General features: G+C 38.7%; 2 long non-coding RNA genes across 2 annotated transcripts; one reads left to right on the forward strand and one right to left on the reverse strand.

Annotated features, from left to right (window-relative positions):
• The first annotated feature begins 973 nt into the window (after positions 1-973).
• On the forward strand, positions 974-17082 carry LOC147494515 (uncharacterized). The gene is made up of 4 exons (XR_015198819.1): positions 974-1203; positions 16383-16436; positions 16512-16563; positions 16636-17082. It is a non-coding gene; the product is annotated as an uncharacterized LOC147494515 (long non-coding RNA).
• Positions 11364-11834, reverse strand: LOC147494516 (uncharacterized). Its single transcript, XR_015198875.1, has 3 exons — positions 11786-11834; positions 11566-11700; positions 11364-11481 (listed from the first exon to the last, which is right to left on the reverse strand). It is a non-coding gene; the product is annotated as an uncharacterized LOC147494516 (long non-coding RNA).
• Positions 17083-18031: the final 949 nt, after the last annotated feature.

Here is an 18031-nt window from a genome sequence, read left to right on the forward strand (position 1 = left end):
ACACGCGTCAAACGTTCGCACCCACTAGCTCACATGGTTAACACGAGCCGTTCCTCACAGATCGTGGGAGATTTCCACCTCTCACATAGTCCACGCGCGCTACCGATCTCTCTCAGCAGGTCGTTATCACAACCTACTGAGAGGGGGCTGTGTAGGGGAGTGATATTCTCTATCCAGCACGCGCTTAACATGGTGGAAATAACACATCGACCTATGGAGACAGGTCGCATCCATGAGCCAGTAGAACGCTACAGCCAGATCGCAATATCAGGCGAACCACGCTAGGAAGTGACACAGATCCCCTATCCATAAGCAATCATGACTAAAGAGTACTTGTACATATCTTGACCGTCAGCCACTGATCACGGCCGCAAGCTACTTGTACAGACTACCACTCCACATCATTACAGCAGACCTATGAGAACAGTTCTCACATGCCATCCTAATCTCCACCTCACATTTAGGACACCCTTTACACGTGGAGAGCAAGGGATACACGCTCAATCTCTATAAATACCTCTCCTATAAACTACGCCAGACCTGATTCTACTCTCCCCCTTGGAATCCATAGAGTAAGATACGTAGGCAGTTCGCTCTCAAGTCGAACTCGGTCTCATCCAATTATCTATTTCCAGTCCCCTAAAGACTGTTTGTAAGGGAAAACCATATCACGCCTTTACAATAACTATACTGATCAATCTAAGACATTAGGCAGACATGCAGTTTGGATTTGAGCAGTCATATACATCTCTTCTTCATATCATTATTATATTAATTTTTTACAAATGAATTGTTATTTTTTAGATTTATTGTGATTCCTAGTGAAAAAAATTCTTATTTAACAGAGCAAGCGCATACTCGCATATACTAAAACGACCACTGCTAGCTGAAGGATGGTCTTTTACTCACAACAACAAAATAAAAATGAAATGGGGATGCAAGAACTTATAGGTCCCGTCATATATATCATCTAGAGACGTTTTCCAAACTATTTTTTTAAAGGCCCAACTATACAAGTCCATTTGCTTTATTAGTCCTTCTCAGAACCACTGGGTAATTATCACATGCCCAATTGACTGACAGTACCCAGAAGAAGAAAGGCGATGAAGTAGAAGTAGTAGGAGCAAAGCAAAGCATGGAGCAAAACGGTGTTGAGAAAAAATCATCTAAACGCCTTGTTTTCGATCGTCGCTAAGGTTGGGTGTAAGTAACTCTCTATTCCATTCATTGTTAACTACTAGGGTTTGCCCGTGCCGTACGGCACTGAACAACTCGCCATGCCTTCAACGCACGCTACCTAGTACCTTTGCATGCCCATGTACATATTTACACCAAAACATTACTTGGTAACTTGATTATCGAAAGAAAAAGAAGAATAAGCAGAGGTGACTTGAGTGATCGGGCCCCTAACGGATAAGGTGCAATTGCTTTTCGAATAAAATGTTTTGGTTTAGGTGTTTCATAATACGCTTTACATTCTATTTAATTCTCGTTGTTTGAGTCCGACTTTTGTAGATGCTCTTTTGCAATCTTATAAAATCATGTTTTAAAAGGCTTTGACGGAGACAAATGAAGACTGTCAAAGAAGGTTTACATATTCCGTTTAGCAAATTCAAATGCATATGCATTCACTGCCATTATTACTTGATCTCCATTGTTCATGAACTATGTACCAAGTCATCACAAACAACAAAAGGTTATGTACCAAGCAGCAAAAGGTTATGTGAAGCAAAATAATGTTCATATGGGAATAAAAACATTTCTCGATGTTTGTGAAGTGAAGTTTATACGGAAACTTTGTGACTATAGGACATATGTCGACCGCTTCTATGCCAAAATATACAAATGAAGATGGTCCTAAAACAGAGATAGAAAGGGAGCAACACATCCGAAGTATCGACTACTCGCCTACTCCAAAACCACTCAAGAACAAATTAGTTGCGATGGTTCCAAAAGATGTCCTTTTTGCTGAAAAATTCCAAAAGATGTCAATACCCAATAACCAAGTCAAAATCTCCTTATTAGCATTTACAAATGATCCACATAAACCCAAAACTAAAATAGGAGTTCAACCATTTTTAATAGCAGTCATCATCCACTAATCAAGTATTTGACTTTAAACAATTAACATAGTCAACAATTAACAGTCACACACGGATAACAATTAACATAGTCATTGAAGAATGCCATTTTAAGCAACCCGAGGGCAAAAGAACATGATCCCGTGAGGTATCAATTGCTTTGCAGGTGGCATGACTTGCCACATGGAAACTCTCAAGTAGCCGATGAATGGCATCAGCTTGTTGCCGTGTGCTTGAGCTTGAGGAGCAAATGCAGTTGGAATGGCGAAAGGTGAGGCATGAAGCTTGGGTGAGAAGTCATGGCTTTAACTTGTTCCAGCTTCTCTTTCTCTGCTTTCAACCTTTGCTTCTCATCACGGTTCATTTTTCGCGACTACATAAACAAAGTGCCAAAACCATAAATAAAGAAAATTACATCATCCAAGAATTCAAAACTTCACCACTTGATTAAAACCATAAATATGCCGATAGCATGGCCAAAGCATGATTGCATACAAATGGGTCTGAATATGCTCCTCACCAAGAAGGCGCCATTCTTTTTAAGGCTTCTTGCAAATAACGAAGAGTCAGTATGCATCTTTCCTATGTCCTTGTACATCATAGCTACATTTATGAAAGTTGCAACCACGCCGGGATGATCGACCACATGATAAACTTTGTAGGAGCAATGTCCCGGGCATATGCCGTAGAGCGAGCCCGCTTTTGGTTTAGACCAGATAGAAGAGAGCCATATTGCCATAGTGAAACAATGAAACCAGTTATTCAAAGACACACATACACAAGCCAACAATAATCTAAAAGCTAGTATACAACGTTAAATAAGGAATTTGAAAGCTCTTTTGTGTCGCTTTTTATGGAGGAGTTTTCCTTCTACAACTATTATTATGAGGGGATTGACAGATTAATTGGTACATGTGAGCAAATCCGGCGTCGGTCCAATCCAAGGTCAAGGGTCATTTATGATAAGTTCTTTGAGCTGTTTGCATTATTGCTCCCCGCCATGTCTCCAAAGATGATATAGAACCATTGCAAGGTACCTAATGAAAGAAAAATTACATTATCAACACTCAAAGACATAAAAAATTACGGACACTATAAATACCGGATCTACTCACTACATTATGTTTTTAGTTAAAAACTCGTCAATGCAAGAGTCGCACGTAAAAGATAATAAATGGACAATCTTTTGCATTGACGATGAGACCTTAGTTTTCAAAGAAAATTCAGAAAAATATTATGGTACCACTAAGATAGTTGGTAAGGAAGAACAATAGATGTCTCATCCACCCAACGATATGTATCACGTAAAAAAAGAAACCAAGGGGTATATAAGAAGGGAGAAAAGTCAATATATAAATGGTAATTACCGCAGCAATTTGCAACCTCTCGATGGATGGAACCCGGAACTGCACCCGCAGATCAAATAGAAGCACAGAGCAGTTAAATTATTGTGTTGGTAGCACTAAAAAGTGATGCTTAAAAAGGGAAAAAGAAAAATGGAAACCATGAAATGTGGGTATATGGAAAGAGCATACTTGCCGGTATGGAAAATGCAATGGCCAGACAAAGTGTAAGCCCATTAAGCATTCCCTTAAACAATTCCCAGAGCAGAACAGAGCATTCACCAATCTATCTAATAAAACAAAAAGGAAATCTCTACAGGAAGTCCCTAGACTTTTCATGCTTTAAGGTGCTTGGTCGTAGAAGAATTCAATCTGGCATAATCGCTAGAAATCGCCAGCTACCCCATAAGCACAAATTGAGGGAGTAATATGAAGATACTAAGAGGAACTCTCCCGCCATTTACCATAACACCATGATCTTTAGCCACACCAAGCCTCCTCATTTCTGTAAGAGATGCAGTTACCATGACTAAAATGTGAAAAATGAATCCCATTCCCATTCTTTGAAGAAGTGTTATCCCTCTCGGATTTTTAGTCCATTTCCGCATGATCTTTACAAAGAAACGGTCATATAAAACCACGATATAAGCATTGTTAACGCCACGAATCCACTTAAGCCGGGGAGGGATTTGGAAGTCAAGTTTATACCTCGGCAAGAGTTGTACCTTTGCTTGACAAAAGGGTGTTAACCTCGAGCTACCATAGTCTTGGGTAGAAATGTTGCAATCAAAATCGAAGCATGCATATCATTTATGTTGTCTCCTCAGACTTGGGTTACCGTGACTTAGCATCCATGGATCGCATGAACCCGGTTTTAACAGCAGACTTTGTTTAGGAATCATGCGGGATAATGCATTGTAAGTGAACATTTGAAAGCCTCGTAGTTCAACCAGTTTTGAGACTTTGAGTTGAGTTTAAATCTTGGACAAGTCTAGCGACACTATATTTGATCTATAATAGAAGTATCGACAGTGTAATTGATATACCAAGTCAAGTTGCTAAGTTAGTTGAATCAAGTCGACTTGTCCAAGTTTGAATTCATTTTATGCCTTTTATTATGTTCGGTATGTTATCCATTAGTAAGAAAAACTGTTGTAGAAAAACTAACCTCAAAGAAGGTGTGGAATCAATCCTCATATACGCTTTTTAGCATATTTAGCCATGACAAGCTCATAAAGTTCTTTTGGATCACTTGGAACAGGTATCCTCCATTTCCTTATAGCAAAGAACAAACACTCTAGACATACCGGTAAAGGGACTCCTGGTGGGTACCTTGTGTCTATAGAATGGTGTTCCAACTAAAAAGATCAATATCAAAATTGCCGTTCACCAATTTGTTGTAAGCCCATAGCCGACGCTCCAACCCACATTGTCTTGTATATACGAAGGATGGTGTTAGCAAAGAGTGTCCCAAAGAAAATGCTGAATGTCCACCAGAAGAAGGAAAAAGCTTCTTAGTTTTTTTTTAGGTTCAAAATTGTCGAATTGGCTCGAGAGGATGAAACACAAAAAAAAATACCTCACCAACCAAACTTTCCTCGTTTCCACAAGATCCCTAGCTTCTACAAGTCCCGATTCATGAAACACTCAAATGGAGTGATGCCCGAGTAGCGGTTTCATAGAGCTGTGAATGAGGAAAAAACTTCTTAATAGCTATCCCGGTTTTTCTCCTAGGCATGACACAACTCACAAGCCTCCTCACAGTAAAAGCTCAAGTCCCAGTAAAAGCTTATGAAATCACATCGATGCTAGTATTATGCTTTAGGCGGCATATCAAGGAAAACCTCATTATTTGGATGAAAACACGGTAACTTCTGGAATCATAAATTCACCGCAACAAAAAAAAAATCAAAGTGAACCTTGGGATATCATAATCTCCATCGAGAAAAGTAGAAACAACGTAAATAAACAAACTACATATTGACTCCTAGCAAGATCAAACTACATATTGATTCCTAGCAAATAAAAAGTTTCAAGTACCAAAAATAAAGAAAATTCCATCATCCGAGAATTCAAAACTTCAGTCACTCGATGAAAAAAACCATAAATCTCCAAAAGGAAAATTTCCTAATGAGAAAGGCTCCCAAAATTCCATTTTTTTGCTCAAAGATCTTGCACAGTCAAACCTGCAATAATAAAAGAATGACAAATAAGAACAATAAGTCAGTAACATAAAAAGGGCACTTCAACATAGAAAAGGGAAGGAACACACCGGATAAGCATAGATATGAGAATCAAAGTTTCTTCGTTCAACATAGATCTTTAAGTTTTAAAGAGCATAAACAGACATCACCACTAAGTAGGAAATGAAAAATAGATTTGTATAGAAGAAAAAATTCAACTAATGTAAGGTTAAATAGAATGAAGGTGCGTAATGAAGCTAAACTGATGTATAGAAGAAAAAGTCACTAACCAAGGTGCGTAATGAAGTCTCCAACACAGAAACGGACAAAATGGAAATACACTCCAAGTCGCAGAACTACATAAATAGAATGAAGCACATTAACCAAGTCAGAGCCAATACAAATCTATAAATTTGATGACCATGAAGTCAATGAGAAACTACTCAAAGTAAATGGGAAAAGAACTTACGAATTATAGTAAGACTTCTGGGTATACAAAGTTTGGGGTATGATTTCCCGAATTTGGAGGGAGCAGAATACTGATTCTATCTGAAGAAGTGCACCTTGATAGGGCAACATATAATTGACCATGACTGAAAACTTCAGTGCGAAGGTCAATTCCCACATATTTCACTGATTGCCCTTGTGACTTATTTATAGTCATTGAATAAGCAACACGTACAGGAAACTGTCTTCTTGTCATATGGAAAGGAAAATCAGAAGATGACGGCGACAAAGATATCCTTGGAATAAATGCATGATCACCTGCCTTTTCACCAGTTAAAATTCTTGCAAAAAGAACATGTGGCTGACATTGGACCACCATCAAGCGGGTTCCATTGCATAATCCATCTTTGGGAGCAATATTTCGCAACAACATTATAGGACAACCAACTTTAAGGTTGAGACGAAACGGTGGCAGACCAGCTGGGTCAAGTGAGTTTAGGTACTCATTTGGGTATTGATTAATATTGGCTGGATTGGTTGCATCCTCGTCTGTCATCTTGTCTGCAGCTAGAAAGAGAGTGTTTTCCCCTGGGAACATATTTAAAGCAGTTGCATTAATGTCGTTGACATCATCATTGCGTGCTGATAAAATTGTGCGCTCAGTTAAATATTCAGGTGTAACAATGGAAGCTTGATCAAGCTGAGGATATGTAGTAGAAATAAGATCTTGAAGATTTGCACATCGTCGAATTGTGGAGGGTAGTTCAACTGTCTCGCTTGGGTCAGTTCCTATCTAAGCGTGGCAAGGAGAAAATAGTAATGATATTAGTACGAATAAAAATAGTACACAGAAGGATGCAAATGAATATTAGAATGAAGAAAAATAGTAGAAAGGAAAATGCAAAGTTTGGTACCTCCATTAAGAAATTTGCAAACGCAATATTTGCAGAGTTTCCATTTTCCAATCGCATGTTTTGGGCAAGAGTTAGAACATGAATGTGATTCCAGAGGAAGGAAGAGCGCAAGGAAGCACGCACAATCTGTTCCCGAACCCCTTTGGGTATAACTGGAAGACATTGACGGAAATCACCACCAAGCACCACTGTTATTCCACCGAAAGGCTTATTATTGTTGCGAGTATCCCGGAGTGTCCGATCAACTACCTCCACACAAAACTTGTTTTGCATTGGGACTTCATCCCAAATAATAAGTTTAGCTTCCCTGAATAATTCGGCATGTATTGAATTCTTACTGAACCCACAAACAGAGGTATCAAGAATATCTATTGGGATGCGAAAAGTTGAGTGAGCCGTACGACCACCTGCCAACAGTAATGAAGCTATTCCAGATGAAGCAACCATAATAACAATATGCCCCTCAGCACGACATGTAGCAGCGATTGTGTTGTAGACAAAAGTTTTGCCTGTTCCCGCTGCTCCATTAAAAAAAAAATAGCTTCCCTTCATCTTTGGAAACCGAATCTATCACTGCTTTATACGAGAATTCTTGCTCTGCATTAAGGAGTACCCTGTTGCTATGTGCTTTTTCATTTTGAGGGTCAAACTGAAATTGCCGCTTGGTCATATATGAGACGATTTGGTAACAGCTAAGTTCCATCCGGTAGTTAACAGAGGCATCGGCATCGGAGGGAAATTAGCTAGTGATTTACCTGACTCTATTAGAATCTCATTTAAGAGAAACAAACCGTAATCTTGCACTTCAGCAGGGGTAGGTTCTTGAATGTTGAACAGTGTGCGAAGCTTGTGTGGAAGGTCATCACATATATTTTTCCAGAAAGCATGCCACAGTGTATGGGGTTGCAAAGGATTGCACTCTGCGAGAATAACACAAAATAGTCGGCGAAGATGATATCCAGTTTGCATAATTGCAGCCTCTTGTAGACATTGCACCCATTCACTATCATCCTCCAGAAGTCCACGTGCAACACAGGCATCTTTGAAAGTTGGAAGTGGAGGACCATTTCCAATCCTCTTCAGATCATCAAATGAATGGGGTCCTTTTACAACCGTGAGAAGTAAGCGCAAGTAAAATCGCTCACCGGAGTTAGGACTGGCAAAATACATTCTACCAATAGCAAATCTTCCTTTTTGTCTCCTGTATGTCCAAGTCTGTGATTGTTTGTTCCAGACGTAGTATTCCGGGAACTCTTGATAAGTGAGGTTGCTTGCTCTTGGATCTGATGCACAACACTCAAAGAAGGCAGTCAAAGTTGACTTCTGACGCTCAGCTCTTGATAGTATATCATTTACTGATTCGTCTGCTTTATAAACTACGTGGTGCATTCCAGGGAGATGAAGTGCCAAGCGTACAACTGTGGGAATCTCCTCGTGCAGATGGAAACTTAACAACCTCCAAACAGCTTCAGGGGGTCCAATGTATCTCGCATCCAAGTATTGTTGGATCTCATCCAAGTCACTGTACACCATTGTTATCCTGTCATGCCCTTTAAATATATACTTGTGAATGTATTTAACACAACGGATCCCAGCACAAACTTCGACATTAATGTGGCAGTTGAACATTTTAGAAAGATAAGGATTATAAGGAACAACATCCCTATTATCAACTGTATGCCCTCTCACAATATATGATCTACCATTGTCACGACGATGGTAGATAGGATATCCATCTTTATCCATGGTGGTAACATCTGCAAAAGTCCTGGGGTAGTGATGCTTGCATTGACCATTTACCATGCACGGAGAGTTAGGATTTTTTAGTCCACATGGACCATGAACCATACATGTGAGGACGGTCCGAAACAAATCAGGTTCGGCTTCTGGATCAGGAAACTCTGCACATACAATGCGATCAACCTGAGCAGGTACGCGGATCTTGTCAGAATGTTGAAGATATATAAGTGCATGCATATGTGGCAACCCGCGTTTTTGAAACTCAATGGTGTAGACATGTGCAACTGCATTACCAAGCACACCTTTTTTTTTTTAATTTCCTTCATCAAGGCCCTTCGCTTTAGTTCAAAGACACGGGCCACCACCTCAGGCCGATGAGTTGCGGTTTGGTGCGTAGACAATGCATCAATAACTTCCTCCCAGTGTAGGTTTGCAGTCATAGTGAGAAATATATCAGGATGCTTATTGTAACGCGTGATGGCCATGGAATCTTGAAAAATTTCGAACATGTGCCTTGGGCTGCCGACACAAGATGCTGGTAAGACCACTCGTCTTCCTATTTGGTTTGGGTCGAAAGCTTCAGCTGCGACATCAGTGATACCTTGATAAAGTTCGCCCGCTTGTCTTGTCTTGTTGTTGCTGTAATATCTCATTTTGTTTTGTTCACCATCGCCACCCATCAACCACAAACTCTTGGAACAGGTTTGTGCCCTTGCAAGATTGCGAATATTCTCCGTATGCTTCAAACAACCGATAAGAATAGAAATCCATCCGTGTCAATCGGTCATTAGTGGTCTGCCGCAGCTTAAACTGTTTGAACGCGTCTCATATCGGTGACCACCCAAGATCTCCCCGAAGGAAACATTAGCACATAATGCAAAGGCAAGTAAGCTGGATGACATTCACTGATTTGCATGAATTCTTGCCCTCCTTTAAGATAGATGACAATATCTTGCATGCTTCCCCGTTCGCTGCCATCCCCAGGTAAAATGACAGCAATCTCATCTGCGGTTGGCAAATTGTAACGACGTCTGTCTCTAGTAGCAATGTAATGCAAATACACAGGGATGTTGAAGTTATCACCATGGTCAAGAGAGGCAGATCTAAGAACATCGTATGCATGGCGGAAAATAGCAGAGAAATGATTATACTGGAGCATAGTTTCATGAATGATTTTAAGAACATCTGTGTTCAAACCCGGATTACGAAGTTGACGTAACTCCAATGCAGCACTGGGATCATATATGTAAAGTTGAGAGTAAGTTGGATGCTGCCCAGAGTCAGGAATTAGAGCTCCAGTCCTATGACGCAGCTGACCATGGATAGTAAAAGGTCATGGACCTCGTCCGGTAAACACACGCTCATTTCCTCCAAGGCTCGTAAATGCAAAAGCTTGATTGTATTGCCTCATGTACTTGCGAAATGACTTTGACTTGCGATCATTTCCATCATATAGAGCTTTAAGAGCTGGTGGTAATGTTCGTAGTGGAGGCAATTTGACTTTCCCTTGCAAATAGCAAGTCCCAAATCGAGGATGTGATAATGATGATTTGGTTAGCCGTTCATCCATCCAATGGAGTGCATTACAAAATGGGCATTGAACATCCATTCTCCCTAAGGAGTGTCTTCCTTGTTCAATCGACGGTCGGTGCCAGAATATTGTCGCCTTTCGTCTTCATCATCACTGATGTCAACATTATTAGCAGAAATTGGACGGTCAAAACCATTACGGTGAATATCCTCACAGTACTGTGCAGGATCTCCAAATGGTTGTGGTCTGTATGAGGAAAGAATTATTTAGACAAAGGAGCTAATTTTTTTGTATTCTTGTTTTAATAAATGTGAAGAAGTATACCGTGAATTTCGGTAGTTGATGATGATGCAGAAGTTGAAGCCGCATTTGACGAAAAAGTGGTATTGTATGGACTAATGATGAGGTAGTAGACATGCGCCAAAAGACCGCCGAAGAATGTAGAAGAATATTATAGTTTTTTTTTAAATGTAAACCAGGAAGAACCAAGAGAAAGGTGCATTGAACCCCGTACTAACCTTGCATTTTGGTGAGTCTGCGTTGGCACGAAGATCTCATTGTTTTGATTTATTGAATCAACATGGGCACTTGATGCGACATGTTCTTCGGGGAGCGTAAACAACCTAACAGGATTAAGGAACGATAGAGATTTCTGAAGAGACTCAGAAGAAGAAAGGCGTCTGCATGGTGTCGCATGAGGTGTAACTGTAGTACTTTGTGCTCGTCGCCCGTTAGATTTAGATGGAGTTCGTGGAAGTGAAGGAGAGGCATTTAATGCTGAACCTATCAGCTGGTGGCTAATGACAGGACGCGTGAGTGCTTGTACACCTCGGTTGGCGAAGTTTGAGATGCCTTTCTCTTTAGTGATCCTTTCTTTTCCTCGAAAGCACGCTTATCCTAGTATTGCTTTTGTTAGTTCTACCTCTTTGTCGGAGAAAAGGGTTGTTCTCTTAAGTAGACGGATGGGGAGAAAGAGGAATAAATTAGATATGAATAAAGCAAAGAAATGGTAGTCATAATTTTTTTAAAAATGTGGACCGTATGATATGAATAAAGCAAAGAAATGGTAATAAACAAAAAGAACGTAAAGTGGGGAAATAAATACAATAGTCGGCAAGAAATATACGAAAAGCCAAGAGGCGGTTGAAGATTGAGCCTATCTTGGGAGCCTATTTCTTTGTTGCTTTGCTTAGAAGGGTCCAAAGGGCGTTTCCCTTTGTTGAGAATTGGTCGCGTCGGAAGCTATATAAACCAAATAAGCAGTTCAAAAGAAATGATAATGAACGGACAACATAAACATTTATTGGAGCCAGGTGATAGGATTACCTGGGAGCGAGCAGGTCGTTGAGGAGTAGGTGGTTGGAGGAAGAGTTTATCTTGGACCGGAACAAAAATTTGTTTTTTCTTGTTTGATTGATCCTTAGAAGGGTCCATTGGACATTTACCCTTATCCATGCGATCCTCGTAGAATATAAAAAGATAAACAAATGCCAAATGGAAGTTTGGACTTTGCAATGGGCAAAGGCAGTAATATCGAAGTGCGCACCATGGAACCATAGAAAGTCGGCGTAACTGTTGTTTTGATATCGAAAAGCTCCCGAAAAAATACACAACACATTCGTCAAGGTGCACTTCATAGTTTGCTGACACATTCGTCAGCAAGTCAAGTTGACACTATATTTGATCTACAAAACACATTCGTCAAGTTTAGCTGACACTATATTTGATCTATAATAGAAGTATCGACAGTGTAATTGATATACCAAGTCAAGTTGCTAAGTTAGTTGAATCAAGTCAGACTTGTCCAAGTTTGAATTCATTTGCGCCTTTTTAGTAAGAAAAAACTGCTGTAGAAAAACTAACCTCAAAGAAGGTGTGGAATCAATCCTGTACTTTTGCTTTTTAGCATATTCAGCCATGTCAAGCTCATAAAGTTCTTTTGGATCACTTGGAACAGGTATCATCCATTTCCTTATAGTAGCAACCAACACTCTAGACATACTGGTAAAGGGACTCCCTGTGGGTACCTTGTGTCTATAGAATGGTGTTCCAACTAAAAAGATCAATATTGAAATTGCCAGTCCAACTGTTGTAAGCCCATAGCCGACGCTCCAACCCACATTGTCTTGTACATACAGAAGGATGGTGTTAGCAAAGAGTGTCCCAAAGAAAATGCTGAATGTCCACCAGTTGAAGAAGGAAAGCTTTTTAGTTTTTTCTTTAGGTTCAAAATCGTCGAATTGGCTCAGAGAGGATGAAACACAAAAAAAAAAATACCTCTGCCAACCGAACTTTCCCCGTTCCCACAAGATCCCTAGCTTCTACGAGTCCTGATTCCTGAAACACTCAAATGGAGTGATGCCTGAGCAGCGGTTTCATAGAGTTGTGAGTGAGGAAAAAACTTCTTAATAGCTATCCTAGGCATGACACAACTCACAAGCCTCCTGTAAAAGCTCAAGTCCTGTAAGAAAAAAGATAAAAGATAGCATGTTCTATGAAACTCAAGTCCTGTACAAAAGCTAAACCACAAAATAATACATACAAAATTTAAAAGATAGCAACCCTAACAGAAACTATTATAGCAATGCAGTAATCATTTCAACTTGCTTTCCATCCACTCAACATTTAGGAAGAAGCCATTTTGTCAAACAATTTGAATACAACAGTCCGTGTTATGATTCAAGTCAATGGTTGTTAACAACCACACCATTACTTAAGTACTTAACCATAGAACCCATGCAGCCAAACACAGTTCTGTTTGTTTACAACTTGGCCATAACCATCCGTTCATCCCCTTCTTTCTGAAACTCTACCCATTACCACAAAGGGATTATGTTGATGGGGAATGATGGAAAAGGTTGTTCCTTTGGAGTTTTAAAACTACTACTAAGTAATGTGCCAACTAAAAAAGACAAAAAATAAAAAGACAAAAAAAATGACGGAATGCGCCAACTAAAACCGAGAAGAACTGAGAGAGGAAACAAAGGATGCGGCAGTAAGAAAAGGTAAGAACGACTGAGAGAGAAAATACCAGCTGGGAGAGATGATGCGGTAGTAAGAAAGTCGAGTGTTGCGGCAGTAAGAAGAAAGTTGAGATGAAAAAATAAGAAAGTCGAGTCGCATGGATCCAGATGTTGTGGAATGAAACAACATACCAGCTGGGAGCCGCTCTTTTCGCCAGGTCATATTTTGTTGAAACTGAATTGCAGCTGTTGGATCGGGCCCTTCGGGCCCCACACTTCCCTGTTTTATTAGATACTAGGATATGCCCGTGCCCTACGGCACTGATATGGAGTCACTTGTGGCACTAATTTTGTAGAAGCACCCTAAACTTGCATACAAGACAATGCAGGTACTACCGATCAATACAGAAAATACCACTAAGAAACTTAAAGAAAAGTGATTCAATTCACTGAATAAATTAAAGGTGGTTAATGCATGTACAAGAACACAATCCATTCCACACCCCTTCATTGAGTTTCGATGGCTATCACCCATTTCTTAAGCTAAGTCTATTCCCTCGAGTTCCTTGAATTCCCGATATCCGTAAAGTTACTCACTTTGGATATCCAAGTGAAAAATTCATTAAAGATAACATTCATATTTGGATTCCTAATGTTGTGGTTTACAAAGTCTCCTACCGTGTCCAAATACAAGAACTAATACGTCTTTCATACTTCGAAAACCATTTCACAACACATTTTTTCAACACACACACACACCCATAGAAGATAACAGCTATCTTTGACATGTTCATCCGAGAAGTTGCAACAATTATTTAAAATAAATATATATACATGTAGCTGCAAGCATAACAGTTGAATAAACTAACCTCGGCAGCACTAATCTTATCGTCGAGAAACATAGTCTTCCAAGTCAACCTCATCACTCAAGTTCATCTTAGCAAAGTCTTGGACTTATACACGCATTAATCCAGAGTATAAATGATAATGAACGTAGAAACACAACTCCACACCCATTCCATGGAGGTTCCTCATTCTTATGTTTAAACCGATTAGTAATTACATATTGAACTAAAGGCAAGATTCACCTACTTAAGGTTGAGGCTTAAGAAAACAATATACTTTCTCTATAGCTTTTTGACCACGATATAAAATTGCAATATTATTAAAAAAAATAGATTATGGAATCAATCCTTTCAATGCTTTGGGTCGAATATACACTATTGTAGCATTACAAAATAAGAAGTTCAACAGTATAAATATGGACATTATGGAAAAAGTTTATACCGATGGGCTTTTTTTTTCTCGGTCAATTTATCGACAGATTCATCCAAGGATCCTGTATCGAGAACCTTCTTCTTCTTCTTCTTTGTAGGATCAAAGGAAGCAAGCTACAACAAAGTGAATTGGTAAAAATATTTTAATAAGATGGATAATATATGTTTACAAATGAGTGAATCAATACAACGCCTATCATGATGTTATTCAATCAATATAGATTTAAGTTTTCAAATAAAATTCACAACACTTACTGCTCGCTCGACTCTCGTCCTTAATACCCTCCCAAATTATTAGTTTACAGAATTGACCATTAAGTTTTAATAGGATGTTCTACAAATCTCTAGCAATAGCAATCAAATTTTCAATTTTTTTCTCAAAAATCATACCTTTATAAACCCCAAAACACCTTTTGGGACCCCATGGTGTAATGCGTGTTCATCCTTCACCTTCATTCACATAAACCAAATTCCTGCAAAAGAAAAAGAAATAACCAAACGAAACAAATGAACTTGAAAGACGAAAGAGTACTTTATGTAACATAATGTACAAATATGAGATTAAGAGGAGCTCAAATATGCTGTATTGTGTAGCCTTGTTTGTGGCTGTGAAAAGTCAATACACACTTGAAACTTCCCATGGAAAAGTTGATATTTACTATATCTTTTGTCTTGTACGATCTTTGGGATGTTAGTTATTATTGATCTTCTTCTAGAACCAGCTTTTTGGCAAGTAAAAATGCATTCAAGTATAAAGCGCTATCGAGATTGACAGTTAGCTCATGGAAGCACAACTACGTTATAAAGCACAACTACGTTAGATATATAAAGGGACGGTCATTTTCAATATAAGCACAGAGCGCTTCTGCCATCCTGCAAATCATACATTCTAGTAGAATATAATTATCTCTGAATGTTAATATACAGGTACGACAATATCGATGAGAATAGGAGTAAAATAGGGATAGCAAATGAAGGATTGTTGAGATGATTGATATAGGAACAGCCCTCTCCAGATTTTCAAGTTTAAGTAAGGGCGGAAGTTTGAGTTAAAGTTCATTTTGATCCCAACTACTGACTAAAGCAGGGCTTCAAAATATCTTTATCTTTCGAAGAGCAGATTATCGAGCATAATGCAGTGCTAAGAACTTACCCATTCTTATTCAAGACGTCCATTGCAGCAAAAAAAGCCCCAACCCTCGAAAAATAAGGTCATCCGCATTAAGAATGTCTTCACACTTTGCATAAAACAGCTCATACCATATTAGAAACATAAAACAAACCAAATGAGTACAATGTTTTTAACCAATAATTACATTTACACGAACCAACAACCAACCCAAGCTTCATCCCACGACCAAAAAAATTAATTAATTCATGGCACCCACATCCGGAAACAAGTTTCAAAGAGGTTAAGTAGGGTCGCCTATTCTCTAATCGAGTACATCCGGGTTCACTTGTTTCAACATCGAAAAGTAACCCGACCCATAAATCAGAACCAAAGTATTCTGCAACTTACGTACTGGAAGATTTACAAAACAGTGACAATACTGGTACTTGCAAACTGTTTGTGATCTCATTCACCAAAACTCAGTAAGATCTAGAAGCTGTTTCGGAAGACACCATGCATCAACGATGATGGCGGCGGTTAGGGCAGATGTTGGAAGGAAACAATTCTTTATGTTTTTTTACTCTAAATGAGAGAAGAAGAGATATGGTAGAACCACAATTAACTTAGAAATGCAGCACACCACCTAGATGAATTTGAAAGTGCCATGTCACAACTTAGAAAAGACAATGGTAACCACTGGATGGAGTCCCTGCGGGCCCCACACCATTGTGTTTTATTAGATAGAGATTACTTTTGTTTTGGTACTTAATGATAAGATTGATATTGGTGTAGGATTGATGAATGGAAAGACCCTTCTGAAGAAGCTTTATCTGGTGCTAGAGGAATGTAATGTTACTCTCTTTTTTGGGTTTATCTCTATAAATTCAATTTTCGTTACTCCAATTTTTTTTTTCCCCATAGGTTTTGTATTTTGCCACTTGCAAACGCATTCGTTAAAGCGGCTACTCAATCAGTAAGAATCAATTCACATTTCGTTATTTGCCACGGAAGTCTTTATTATTAACTTTCCTCATCCTGCCTTTAGATTAATCTTGCAGCTACATCCGCCGTTAAAGTGTTTGAAAGGCCAGATGAATTTTCACCCCAGGCATTACAAGCAAGTTTAAATTATCTGTTTCAGGACTTACTGTCATCATTACAGAAGCATAATTTCAACCTTTTCAATCCTAAAGGGAAATCTACACTACTCTCTAGTAGTTGCTTTGAGCATGTTCATGTGGAGAAAAATGACTCACAAAGTGGCTCAAGTTATCATTGAAAAACACGGATTATGTATTTGAACTTGGTGTAATTCACAGAGCAATTTTAAACTGCTTTTAGTTATGTACTTGATGAGTTGTATGACGAGCTATTAGGAGATGAATCATCAGTTCCTAATTACTGGGACATCCCTTTTACTGTGCGCTTTCAGCTCTTCTGATTTCTTCCAGAACTGAATCAACTAATACATTTACATGGTTTACAGACGATATATCCTTGACTAGATTACAACTCCAAATTGCAGTGTGATTTCCATAAAATTAAAGCAGATATTAAGAAATGCCAAAATGATCAGACGATAAAAATTCGTTGTAGACGGCTACAAATGTTCCAAATCTAAGTACTATATTTCCTATTGATGAATACTAGAGTATCATTGTGCAATAACATCAGTTTAACTTACAAAGAAAAGAAAAAGACATTTCTAATTTAGGTTTTGAGTTGCAGATACCCCTATAACTTTCATTTCTCATAATGAACTTTAAATCTTATTCTAATTATACTTAACATCTTGATTAACTCCTGCTAAACGTGTATTAGACATTGCTTAATTAGAGTAATGGCTATAACAACTTCAGTCTTTTTTTAGGGTAAAAGAACAGCTTCAGTCGTTGCCCAACTCTAGTAATCTTGTACTTGCACTGTTGCACACGGAAATGATATTATTTACTTCCAATGTTCAACTAAATTTGCAGTAAACAATTTATATTTTGTAAATTGATTGTACTTAATTCTATATATCACCTCTCTCTATATTAAAACAGATTACATCTTAGGTGGACAATCTCTTTCCTAGGTGGCGCATTCTTGAGACATAAGTATGCCACATGGACACTCTTAATTAATCATAAGAGGCGTCTCCAATGGAGTGTAAAAATCCACCTCTACATAAGCTCCACATAGGTGCCATTAGGATTATACACTCTATCTACCTCCCAAGTAAATAAGGTCTATATTTACACCTTGTGGCTCTTCCAATGGTAGGTGGAAGAAAATGTGTAAAAACAAATAGTGACTAACTTCAATTATCGTTTATTTAAAAATAAAGAAGAGTAACAGACTTGGCTCGTCACAATGATATTAAATAAATGTTGAAACGGGTGTTAAAGTGATGTCCGTGATTTCCATTTTTACTTAAACCCATACCGACGGACCGGATC

The sequence above is a fragment of the Coptis chinensis genome, chromosome 6, assembly GCF_015680905.1.
Source record: "Coptis chinensis isolate HL-2020 chromosome 6, ASM1568090v1, whole genome shotgun sequence".
NCBI classification, from domain to species: Eukaryota; Viridiplantae; Streptophyta; class Magnoliopsida; order Ranunculales; family Ranunculaceae; genus Coptis; species Coptis chinensis.